Source organism: Adiantum capillus-veneris, chromosome 29 (genome assembly GCF_014529385.1).
Source record: "Adiantum capillus-veneris isolate H3 chromosome 29, ASM1452938v2, whole genome shotgun sequence".
Classification (NCBI taxonomy): Eukaryota; Viridiplantae; Streptophyta; class Polypodiopsida; order Polypodiales; family Pteridaceae; genus Adiantum; species Adiantum capillus-veneris.
Genome location: NC_140959.1, coordinates 117,800,626 through 117,814,010, shown reverse-complemented (window position 1 = coordinate 117,814,010; position 13,385 = coordinate 117,800,626).

Below are 13,385 nucleotides of genomic sequence, written 5' to 3'. Positions count from 1 at the left end.
GTGTGGACGATGATCTTCCTGATGCATACCTATTCAACGTAGAAATGGCTCCAAAATGGAGTGAAATATATGTTCCTCTACTGAAAATCAGCCAACTCAATATCTCATGTACCTTACAAAAGAAAGAGGCTTTGATACACAGTACTACACCTTTCAATATGCTTTCATGCATGATGTATCATATGGGAAAAGATGGTGTTATGCGCTTATGCATAGTACCCTTTGAAACATTGCTTTATGTACATCGTCCATATTACAATAAAAAATGCACATATGGTGGGCAATCAAACTATCAAACGAGTCCTTTGGGTATGTGTTTGGTGGTCCACACTAAAGATTGGTGTCCATGACTATGTAAGGAATTGCCCGTTGTGCAAATAGAGGCCACCAACACCCCACACAACACTCTTTCAAGTTTCAATAGCACCTAAATGGAGCAAATACATCACAGATTACCTTACAAAACTATTGTTTCCAAAAAATGTAAGCAAGGCTCATTGAAAAGCTATTGAACTTGAAGCAAAAGTCATGAACTAATTGCCAATCAACTCTATAAGAGAGGGAAGGACAAGTAACAATGGTTGTGTGTTGCAGAGGTAGAGTGCCTCGAAGTACTCGAACAAGATCATGCAAGGCAATTAGGAGGACACTTTTCATAGCAGAGACAACTGTGAAAGCAATCATGATGGTAGGAGTGTGGTGGCCAACATTGTTTCAAGATGCCATAGAGTTTGTCAAAATGTGTGAAGAATGCCACAGGGTGAAGGTACCAATTCGAAAGGATAATATGGCCATTACGATCCATGATGGGAGCAAGCCATTTTGCTAAATGAAAAATTGACTTTATTGGTTCCATTAACCCACCATCACATAGAATTAGGGTACATATATCATTGTCACCACAGATTATTTAACAAAAATGGTAAGAAGCCAAAGCAACACCCAAGAATGACGCTCTCACGATGACATATTTTCTCTACGAGTATGTATTTACTTACTATGGCTTACCAATTGACATTGTAAGCAATAGGAGGACTCATTTTTTTAATGAAGTAATCCACTATCTACTGGATGAGTTTATGGTGATTCCTAAGAAGTCTACCCCTTAACACCCTCAAGCAAATGGACAGGTAGAGAGCACAAATAAGATCTTATGTATAGTTCTCACAAAAAATGTGAGCCATTCATGCATAGATTAGCAAATCAAGCTTAATTCAGTGCTATGGGCATATAGGATAGCTTATAAGATTTCCATTGGAGATATGCCATTCAACCTTGTGTTGGGTTTCATGCAAAACTTCCCATAGAATTTTTAATGCCATTCAAATTTGTGTTTGGGCTTCATGTCATTTCAACCTTGTGTTTAGGCTTGATGATAGAATAATGCAGAAGGGTACTTTGAACTTTTACTATTTATTGGCAATACTAATGTGCATCATAGATTCCATGTGATGAAGCCAAGGAAGTTGATTACACCAATCATTCTCAGCCAACTAAGACAAAGAATCTACAATGGAGTTCCAAATTGGCAAAAGGAGGGCATTAACTTCTCGGGGGGTTGACTATATGTAAAATCTCTATATCACATGAGTTCAAGGCCTATTTAAAAATTCCCTTATCTATAAATTTTTCATGAATAAAACATACCTCTTTTCTATTCAATCTGCGAGTAGCCCCTTTAAATGGCACCCTTCTGTATATAAAAAAATGTTTAAAAAACGTATTTAAAAAATCCCCTATGTTGAACCCACGTGATACATTTACATATTTACGTGACTCCCCCGAGATTAACTTTTGAGATCAACAATACCACGCTCTTTGCCCCTTTCTTAGGAGAAGAATACTATGCATTAGATTCTGAATCAGACAAAGAGGATCTAGCTATGGGAACTCCTATCACCACAAAAATTGACACCTTGCAACAACAAGGCACTTCACAACAACCCGTAAAACCAAATAAGTAGATTTCCTCTCACAAACCACCACCCCAAGTAGTGAGCTTAGTTATATGGATACCCAAGAAGCTTCTCCAAGCACAGGTAGGGCACAAATAGATGTGGGTTCCTAAGGCCATATGTCTTCCAAAAACACATCCATGTACAAACAAGGCCCCCACATCAAACAAAAAGGCAAATAATAGGAATACAAGGCTTGCATAACCTCAAAAACATAAAGTTAAAAAAAGGATGCCTGCACCCCTCAAATTCAGCACAAGTAGGTTCCAAACCAGAGCTTGTAGGCCCAAGGATACTATGAAGGAGCCACAAATTTGGATGCTAAAAAATATACAAGTGATCACACCATCGCCCAAAGTCACTCCAATATCAGCCCCCAAAGTTTCACTAAGCCAAGGTGTTCTAAAAACAACCACTCTTCACCTAAATGTCAGTACTAAGGAGCCGAATAATCATGCAACCATAGCCATAACATCAATCAAATCTAAGATCAAGGCCATGACATTGCAAAAACAAAAGTGGATACCTAAGGAAGATTATATTCCTAAAAATCCACCAATTGAGGCCATCCCAACCACATATCTATATCCCAAGCAAATAAACCTTCAAGTAATCTTATGAACATTCCTTCTACAAGTACCTACATGGACTTAAGATTCATCCATCAGGCATGCCAAATGGCATTCAATGTCTTTGGCATGAACCCTCAAACGGTCAATCATTATCAGAGACACCCGGAGACATACATACATACATGTGTGTATGTGATACACACACACACACACACATATATTATGGTTACTATCCCCCTCTCATCTTGTATGTGTGGGTGTGGGCATATGTTTCTAACACTTGTCCATTCTCTCTTTTTCCCAATCCGTCTCCCTTCTCTTCTCTCTATAAGATGATTATTGTCCTTCTTTTCTTACTCCCTTTCCTAATGCGAGTGATTTGTACTTTATCCATACTAATCTATCCTCTTAATTCTTCTCTCTCTATTTCTCAAAATTTCACACCCTCTACATGTAGCCCTTTTTAAAAGTTCCTTATGCCTCCTTTTATTTACTAAGGTGTAGTCAAGGTGTCTTTCTTCTTTTCCTATCATTTACTAGTACTACCCATCCTTTTTTCCTCTTAATCTATATTTCCCCTCTCACTAAACACTTGTTTTTTATTTATTTATTTTTATTAAAGATGATATAAATTATAGGAACTTCAAAATGCCATGTGCATAGTTGTAGCCCGATAGGTGAAGGTCAAGCATACAAACCATTGGGTTATAAGCTATTGTGTTCCTTGCCCAATTTATGCTAGAAAAATACAAATGTATGGTTACACCCTTTGAAGAAGAAGCAACATGGTCTCTGCAAAAAAGGTTGAGGCTCATTAATTAACTCTCTCTCTCTCTCTCTCTCTCTAACTTACCCCTCCCTTGTGTGCTTTGTGTGGGTCCAAGGGGTAGTACCCATAGTTGGGTGTTAGGTCACAATGTTTGTCCCCCTTCACTAGTTGGATGAAAGAAACAGTGACACTATTAAAGCTCACCATAGCCAACTCACCATGACCAGCTCTATTGAAGCTTACTAGGACCATTATTGCCATTCATCTAGACCTAAACCTTTTCATTGAAACAATCTATTGACACACCAAAGCACACATCATCTAGTTGAATGATGAATCAAAACACCATATTTAAGAGGATAAAGATACAAATTAATTGCCCTACCAAAATTTTCTCATGGTCTCAATAGGCATAAATAGGATAAAGAAGAATGCCTCTTGTTTACGAGTATGCATATATTGCTTTTATGGTTGAGAGTAGTGGGTTGAGAAGAAGTAGGAGAGTTGCCAATCAATGGAACCTCATCCATTATCTTCTTTACTCACCTTGCAGACTCTTATATCATATGAGCTCTCTCATCTATGAGATGACTCCATGCCATAGCCGAGTTATGCAATCCTCATATCAAATTTCATTCAAGGTGTAGCATTCTTCTCTATGCTACAATTCTCCAATCACCACTATTCATCCTCTTTCCCCCACCCTTTGCTACAAGCCACTTCCCTCTACATTCCAACCTCGCCCATGGCAACCACTCTTTCTCACTATCCCTCAGCCTATCTCCCATCAACATCACCTTGCACATATTCTACACATACTCTCTCTCTCTCTCTCTCTCTCTCTCTCTCTCTCTCTCTCTCTCTCTCTCTCTCTCTCTCTCTCTCTCTCTCCATGTTTTGATCTCTCTTTCCTACAACATTTTCTTTAATCTCCTCAATATTTCTTTCTTTGGGGAGTAGCTTGAAATTGAATGTTTTTTTGTAATCATCTAAAATTACAATGTTGATTAGAGTTTTCTCCTAATAGCCTAACTTGCTTCTTGTACCCTTTGAAAATTTTCATGATGATGCTTCACTCCTCTTCTTACAATCTTCATCCCTATGACTATCCCATAGCCATGGAAAATTTATAGCATGCTGTTCTTGTGTCCTCCCAAAAGGATTGATTTCAAGATCTCTACATGTTAATCCCAAAAAGGACTAAGCATACGATACACACAAAAATTTCCATCTTCAACTACAGTCTCTAATAATTCCCTGCAAACAAGTAGGGTTCACACTCCACAAATTGTCTTTTATAACTAGGGTTTATTGGCCATGCCCATTCACAATTAGGGCGCTCATTGCACTAGAGTACTCACTTAAGAATAAATTAAGATCTCACTAGTTGTTGTGATAGTAGCGTGACTTGCATATTGGAACTCTTACGAAGCCTATTTATCACTTCAACAACACAAACTTTCAAATGGAAAATAGTTACATGCTTAGATCAAAAATAATATGGCATGTGTTTGGGCTTGCTATAACTGCTACTTCATAAGTCCATTTTCATTCCATCCTTCTCGGATTAGTTCATATCTACTTAGTCTTTGCTCTTGTTTTATATTTCTTGGAACACTGGACAAATACTCTCACCCTCCTAAATTGTGTATGTCCTTGGACACAACATTGAGGACGAATGGTTGTACCCAGTGGGCATGTTGAAGTGAGGGTATAGATTGTTCTTGCTTATATAAGATGAGAAGCTTACTGGGTTGGTATAAAAGAAGATGAACATAGTGCCAATATGCAACATTAGTCATAGAATATTCAACTCACAATTTGGTCGCTTCAGAAGTTAGATAGCAAATAAAGGATGATCGAAGAAAATGCAAGGAAGTTAGTTACTTTTGCATATGCAAGGTCATCAAGATTAAATGATTTTTGTGTTTTTAGCTACTAGATGTGACTACTAATGTGATATTTGGTCACAAGTTTAATAATCATTGATAAACTAACATAAGTGCTCAATTGTTGTAGTGGTGTGAGTTGTTTTTTATACTCACCAATTTTGTTGCTTTCTAGGTGCCAAAGCCACACTTTTGGATGCACACAATAGTAAGGAAGTCTTACAACCCTTTGGGATGAATTTTGTGGGTGGAATTGATGTGTTTCCTAGAACTTTCTCAACACTTTCCACACAATTTAGATCTCTTAAAAAACACAATTAAATCAGCAACTTAAAAATTACAAAATAAGAAGTAAATAATTAAGTCCAAACATGAAACACAACAACACAAAAGGTTACACAAGACACAAGATTGGGTACCAAACCTCTCCCTCAGTCCATGATTAAGTATTTCACCTTCTAACTCTCTATATTTATGGCTAAATTAGCATGTACAAGAAGAAGTTTCTTATGTATAGATAAGTAAGAAATTGAGAAGTAGATAAGAAAAACTGAGAGAGTAGTATAGAGTAAAAGAAGAGCAAAACTATATCTTGTGAGTTGTTGCTATGATGAAGATTCTCACCACTATGCTGGCTTTTAAAGGGGGAAAATTCTAGCAAGGCTAATCATAATACTCTCAGCCCATTCCTCCTTCTCTTCAAGTCTTTGAAATGTGATTCCTAGCTAAAAAAGTGAGTGTGTGAAAAGACATGGGCAATACCTCAACATTAGAATACCAATAAATTACTGTTAGAGGGTGAACCTCAGGTTATAAAACCATAGACAAATTAGCCAAAGGAAAAAACCTCAAGTAAAAAGAAACAATTTCAATTTTGTGAACTTTGATAAGCTTCCAAAATATTATGATGAGAGTCAAAAAATTTCTCAGGCGTCCACTGCTAAGCCATGGTTCTTATAAATGAATAATTATGATGCAAAACACCACTGCATGTGAAAGTTTCTTGATGGTCAATGGTAACTTTAGGGATTAGGATTTCAAAATCTTATGTTAAGAGACTTGGGTCATCAAGAATGTGAAGTGTAGGTAAAGTTCCTTTAAAGAGACAAATAAAACTAAAGTATAAGGCATTTTAAATGTACTAAGTGTTAGGGATAGCTAAGCCAAAATAATTTGCATTAATCTCCTTAGTGACTTTGAAGGGGCCCTAATACCTAGGGGCAAGCTTAACAACGGGTTGGTCTCTACATTCTTCAAACGTCACTAATCAATATGAAGCATACCAAAATCTCTCTCTTATTGTGGTTGTATTTTCTTTTGTTTAATTTGATTTTGGAAATATGGTGTTGGACATGGTGGTGCACTACTTGGGATTAAGTCTATGGTATTGTTCTTTACTCTAGTAGGTGGTCATCCTAGAGATAGGTCTTCACCAAAAATTTCTGTATATTTTCTCAAAAAAAATTCTTGAGAACAAGACAATTATCCACATATGCTTTAATTTCATTCACAAGAACCAAAAATTGTTTGTTATCTTTACCTGCTAACCTCTTAGCCTCGGTGTGGCTAAGTAATGTTCCAAATTCAAACTTTTGATTTGCTTGTAATATGTGAGTTTTGCCTTCATGGGTGATTGTGAGTGTATGCTTTTCATTGATGTCTCCAAAGCATGCCAAAATCAATTCAATGTTTTCCAATGGTGCAACTAGGAAATCACGTGATTCAATCTAATCCCCTAAATGATATTGCAAACCCTTTACCATATGCACACAATTAAATTTAGTTCCTTGAAACACTAGTTTTATTTTATAATTTTTGGTAGTTGTATTTAATTTTAACTTGTGTGCAACAGGTGTAAAAGCGAAATCATGTGTGCTCCCATCATCATATAATAAAGCAAAAATATCATCACTAATTTTAGCTTACATACACAAAAGGCTGTTGGAGTGAGGAATAGAATTACTAAGTTACCTTGGTTATCCAAGTTACCTTGATGATCTTGATTAGGTTCTATGAACCCATTATCTTTGGTGGTCTCCATGTTGTGTACTTGAATGGTGTTGTCATCTTCATATCCTTATATGAAGTGTGAAGAAGGGACTCACTTATTGTTGTATGCCTATATTTGTGACAATCTTTAAATTGGGTTAGCATTGCTCTTGATTCCATTGTTACCATTATTGTTATTTGATGGTGATTCTTTTTGCGGCTTAGAAAAAGGAACAAATGAAGGCTAGAAAGCATTATTTGAAGCATGATTATTTACCTTCCTCAAATCAATGCCTTGTCAAGTGGAGCATTGTTGTTGCTAAGTGTTGTTGCAATGATTGGGAGTTGAATTCATTTGATGGCCTTGGTTAAGAAGTAGAAGACTCCATGGATCACGATGGAAAAGAAGAGGTTTTCTTCCTTAACAGTGGTGGTTTCTATGTTGAATCTCCTCTTTTGGCAATTTGAATAGCATGAGCTAAAGAGATTTCTCACTCAAATGAATGAGGTCAAAACTTATTGACTTGAACACATAGATTAGGATTTAAACCTATGATGTACTTGAATTTGAAGGTAGAGCAAGAAACCTTCTCCACATTTTAAAATGAAACAAGAATTTTTCAAAACATATATGTAACTTGGGTAATAGTCTACCATTTCCTAAATAAAAGAGTATCCCATGCTTGCGTAGCCTTTTCTTTGTATTAAGAAGAGAGATAGTATTTCTTTACATGTGTTGGAATATTTTCTAAGTTTGTGGTTGCTTACTGTGAGGAACACACCCAGCCCTATGAAGCTGCTTCCAACATCCTTGACTCTGAAATCTCCCAGAAGCTACACTTTTAGTGATAATTCTAGCCCAAGGGAGGTTGATCAAGATCAATTCCTAACACAACATGATCCCAATCTTAACTTATCATATGCTAACATAAATTGATACTAACTACTAAATTACCTCCCAAATTAAAGGTGAGATAGGAAAAAATAGGGGTGTGTACCATTGTACGGCCCTTGGCATGACCACACCATCGAACCAAACACTTTGGAAAACACACTAACAAAAGGTATAGTACTACCTATTAGATCAGTGAAAAGGAAGGAAGGTAGAATACATCAGCAGCTAGTTGTCTACCCTCAAAGGTACGTTTTCCAGGTAGTTTCCCACCACTTAAATTTTTTCAGTTTGTTTTTTCATTATAACATACTAAGTAATATAGTTATCAAATAGTCACACTTACTTTTCCAGGCATGGATTAACCCTCTCTCTAGGTTGGAACCCATCATGTCTCCTTTGCCACGTACTGAGGCAGTCCCTTACACAACCATTTCTTTTAGGTTTGGGGAAGACTGACACCTAGACTGATTTCTTTTAGTTCTTGATAGACTTAGGGGTTATACATTGGTGTGTTGTGGGTGAATGGCTCCTTGATTCCTAGTCTTCCCATATTCACTTCCTTTTTCCAGCAAGAAAAATATAGGTTCCTTAATTAACACTTGTCCCACCCAAATTTTCTCTTCTTTCCATCATCAACATTCGAAGAATCAACTCCGTTGTGCCTGCAATCACAATCTTTTGGACTTCCTCGCCAAAGTGGTATGCTCAGGGCAATTGTTACCGTTGTTCTGATTTGATGGAGATTTGTTTGTGGCTTAGAAAAAGGAACAATGAAGGTTGAGAAGCATCCTTGGAAGCATGATTATTTACCTTCCTCAAATCAAAGCCTTGTCAAGAGTAGCATTGTTGTTGAGAAGAGTTGCAGTGTTGTTGTAATGGCTGGGAGTTGAATTCATTTGATGGCCTTGGTTGAGAAGTAGAAGACTCCATGCATCACAATGGAAAAGAAGAGGTTGGTGGTTTTTGTGTTGAATCTCCTCTTTTGTCAATTTCAACATCATGAGCTAAAGAGATAACTCACTTAAATGAATGAGATCAAAACTTATTGAGTTCAGCACATCAAGTAGGCTCCAAGCCTATGATGTACTTGCATTTGAAGGTAGAGCAAGAAGCCTTCTCTACATTTTAAAATGAAAGAAGAATTTATCAAAACATATATGTAACTTGGGTAACATTCCCCCATTCCCTAAATCAAAGAGTATCCAATGCTTGCCTAGTCTTTTCTTTGTATTAAGAACACAGATAGTATTTCTTGACATGCATTGGAATCTTTTCTAAGTCTATGGTTGCTTATTATGAGGGCCGTGCCCAACCCTACCAGGTTACTTTCGGCATCCCTCCTGCTTGATTCTAAAATCGCCCAAAAGCTACACTTTTAGTGATAATTCCAGACCAAGGGAGGTTGAATTAGATCAATTCGTAACGCGACATGATCCCAATCTTAACTTATCATATGCTAACATAAACCGATACTACTAAATTACCTCCCAAATTTCTCTGTTCATCCAAAAAGGAGGGACAGGGGAAAAAGAGGAGTGCATACCACCATATGGCCCTTGGCACAACCACACTAGTGATCCAACACTTTGGAAAATGCACTAACAAGAGGTATAGTACTACCTAGTCAATCAGTGAAAAGAAAGAAAGAGAGAATATAGCATGCAACTGGTTGTCTACCCCGAAGGTATGTAATTCCCAGGTAGTTTTCCACCACTTAAATATCTTTAGTTGGTTTTTTTGTTATAACATAATAAGTAATCTAGTTATCAAACAGTCATACTTACTTCTCTAGGCATGGATTAGCCCTCTCTCTGAGTTGGAACCCATCTTGTCTCCTCTGCCACGTACTGAGGTGGCACCTTTACACAATCATTTTGTTAGGTTTGGGAAAGACTGACGCCTACTAATTGATTTCTTTTAGTTCCTAACAAAAACGGGGTCACATAGTGGTGTGCCATGGGTGAATGGCTATTGGATTCCTCGTCTTCCCAGATTCGCTTTCTTTTCCCAACAAGAAAAAAATGGGTTCCTTAATTAACACTTCTCCCACCTTGATTTCCTGTTCTTTCCATCATCAACATTCCAAGAATCAACTCCATTGTGCCTGCAATCATAATCTTTCGGACTTACTCACCAAAGCGGTATATTTAGGATAATATCATTAGGTTTGCAAACCTCAATCTTCCAGAATTCCTTGTCAAAGTGATATGTCTAGGGCAATACCGTTGGGTTTGCAAACCTCAATCTTGTAGACTTCCTTGCCGAAGTGGTATGTTTAGGGCAATACCATTGGGTTCGCAAACCTCAACCTTATACTTCCTTGCCAAAGCGATATGTCCATGGAAAATTTCCAATGATCATCCATTAAGAAAACAATTGATTGTTTTTTCCAAGATTATACTATCATTGTGCTGAGGAGCCATTCCATCCCATATCTGGATTTCATTTAGAAACCCATTGAAGTTTTCTATTGTTTGCTTAATTTAATCTCTTAAAGTTTAATTACTTTGCCTTAGGAAAACAATAACTTAAAATTTGTTCAAGCAATTTAATGAAATTAGATTTTTGCTATGAGATCAATGATACTCGACGATTCAACTAGACTTGATTCTTGAAATCTAACACCGTAAGTGAGATCAGATTTCAATTACGGATTCATCTTATGAAGTCTCCCATGAATTGGCTAGACATGGGAGTTCATATCCATATGCAGTAGCCAATATAGAACCTCCCAATGGGTGACCCTTGGTTCATGCATGGTAGAGATGCCTTTTTCATGGGGGGATCCTAGGCACAACCCTCTTTACACGACCCTCTTTGTATTATACTCCCTCTACCTCGAAGTATACTATATAGTGCTAGTAAACAATCCACCTTTTCTATTTTTGTTTGATCAATTGCAGATTGTTCTTTGAATTTAATGTATCCAAATTGGTAAGGTCCCATAGTGTTGTGAGGGAGAAACAGAAGGATTAGAACTAGAAACATACTTGAAAACATGGCGATTGATTGACCATAGTATAGATCCGTCAACATCTCACTGTGGAGGTCATATTTTTAATTTTCATTAAGGAATAACCCTTATAGACTTGACGTGTTAGAGGTCCCTTGTGAGGTGGAAGCAATGTTGCTCTTCGTGGTTTTGTCTTTCGTGGTTTAATACTTTAGAGAGAACTCCTAAGGGAGGTAGCTTGGTAGGCCTTGCATTGACGGAGGTAGGCAGAATATCCACAATAACACTCTTAGGGGGTGTGGGGTCCACGTGAGATGTGAACAGAGATTCTACTTTCCCACCCCCTTCATATGCTTCATTGGCCTCGGGTTCGGAGTGAGGTTTTGTCTTTTGTGGTTGGTACTTTAGAGAGAACTCCTAAGGGAGGTAGCTTGGTAGGGCCTGCATTGAAGGAGGTAGGCAGAATATCCACACTGACACTTTTAGGGGGTGTGGGGTCCACGTGAGATGTAAACAGAGATTCTACTTTCCCACCCCCTTCATATGCTTCATTGGCCTCGGGTCCATAAAATGGCTAAACATGCTAGCACTAGGTTGTGGAACCCGGTGGATTGCGTGTCCTTCTTCCTCAGGGTTTTGTATAGGATAACCTTCCATCGCATCTGAGTGGGAGATAGTTCTTGGTGAGTATTTTTTGGCGAGCGCTTTTTTGGAATCTAGCAAGCAGATTCCAAAAAGATTTTTTTTTTCCTTCTCTCTCTCTCTCTCTCTCTCTCGTTCTCTTAGATTTTTTCCCTTGGTAAACACACCTCGATCCCACATTGTCATCACCATCGCTTTTTCTCCTTTCTCTCTCTCTCTCTCTCTCTCTCTACCCCCTAATTCGTCTGTCCCTATCTCTCTCTCTCTACCCCCTAATTCGTCCGTCCTCTCTCTCTCTCTCTCTCTCTCTCTCTCTCTCTCTCTCTCTCTCTCGGAGAAGTATACACCTAAATCAATTTACATCAAGATTATTGCCAACAAAAAGAGAGATTAAAAGTTGTATAACCCAAGATAGTCCAAAACATCTTTGCCAAAGGTCCAATTGCTACCCAATCTATATTAACTTCGCCAACTACAATACATGGTGGAAAATGTGTCACAAAATTGTACAATGATCGGCTTCACTCCAAGTTTGGATATGTGCATTCACGGTTAAGTGCATTGTAGACATGTACTTTGCTTAGCACAAGTTGATGTATGAACATGTTTTCATTTTGACTCAATCCAAGAACTCTCAAGAAAATGAAGTACAAGTGCTTGCAAGCCAAATAAGATTTTTTCTTGGCCTCCCTATCGGTGAAATCAGGGCATGTGCAATAGGGTTCATCCTTGATGTGCACCTCATACAACCCAACATGTCCATCTACTGCGTGATGCTCAACCTTGAAGACTTCATGTGCTTTGTCTACAATACATTTCTCTTCAATCACCTTTGCCTTTAAATAAAGAGCGAGCCCAATTTTCTTAGCTGCCTCCTCTGAAATGGAAGTCCAAAATTTGACTCTTTTGCCATTTCTTAGTATTGAACCACTGCTACTTGCTTTTGTTGAAGCGGAAGAGGAATCACCTCCATCCCTAGAAGGAGTTCGCATGGTTGTTGCACTTTCTCGATCTCTTCCCACTATCTCCACATCCTCCTTCAAGTAGTACCTCAACTTCTCATCTGTGATATTTATTCCTAGATCAACTAGCCAAGTTGTCTCCAAGAGGAAGATTCTTTGAGATACATCTTTGTTATGTATCCTCTTGAGAGTTGTGAGTACCTTGAGAGTAAGAAACTACCTTTGTGCTTTGTAGTATTGCATTTTCCATATCTGAGGAACATGCATACAATAAGATTTTTGTTTTGAACCCTTCGCCTGCAAGCCAGCTACCATGCTTGCTCTCGGCCAAGTTGGTTCTTGGAGTGTTTGCCCCATCAACACTTCTCTCTATTACTGACATCATGCTCCCCCAATGTGCAATATGCACCTCCCACCAACTCAACCAAGAGTACATTGCAGGGATGTTTTTATCCATGCAATTTTCATTTTGCCACCATTGTCGAAGTAGATGAGGCTCCGTTGCAGCTGCCTCTTTAAAGGGGGCTAGATGCCACTTTTTGCACATGTCTTTGTGGGTTTGTTGAGATGAAGAGACAATGTACTTTGTGGCATGTGCCACCATGCTTTGTTCACAATGAAAAAGGCAAGATCGCTTTTGATGTTGTAGAACATTGTCTTTGCCACCATTGAACACTGTGCGAACTGCATTCCAGTTGGCTTGAGCTTCATCTGCCATGAATCCATGGAAATCTGCTCTCTTACATCCATGACCCTCCA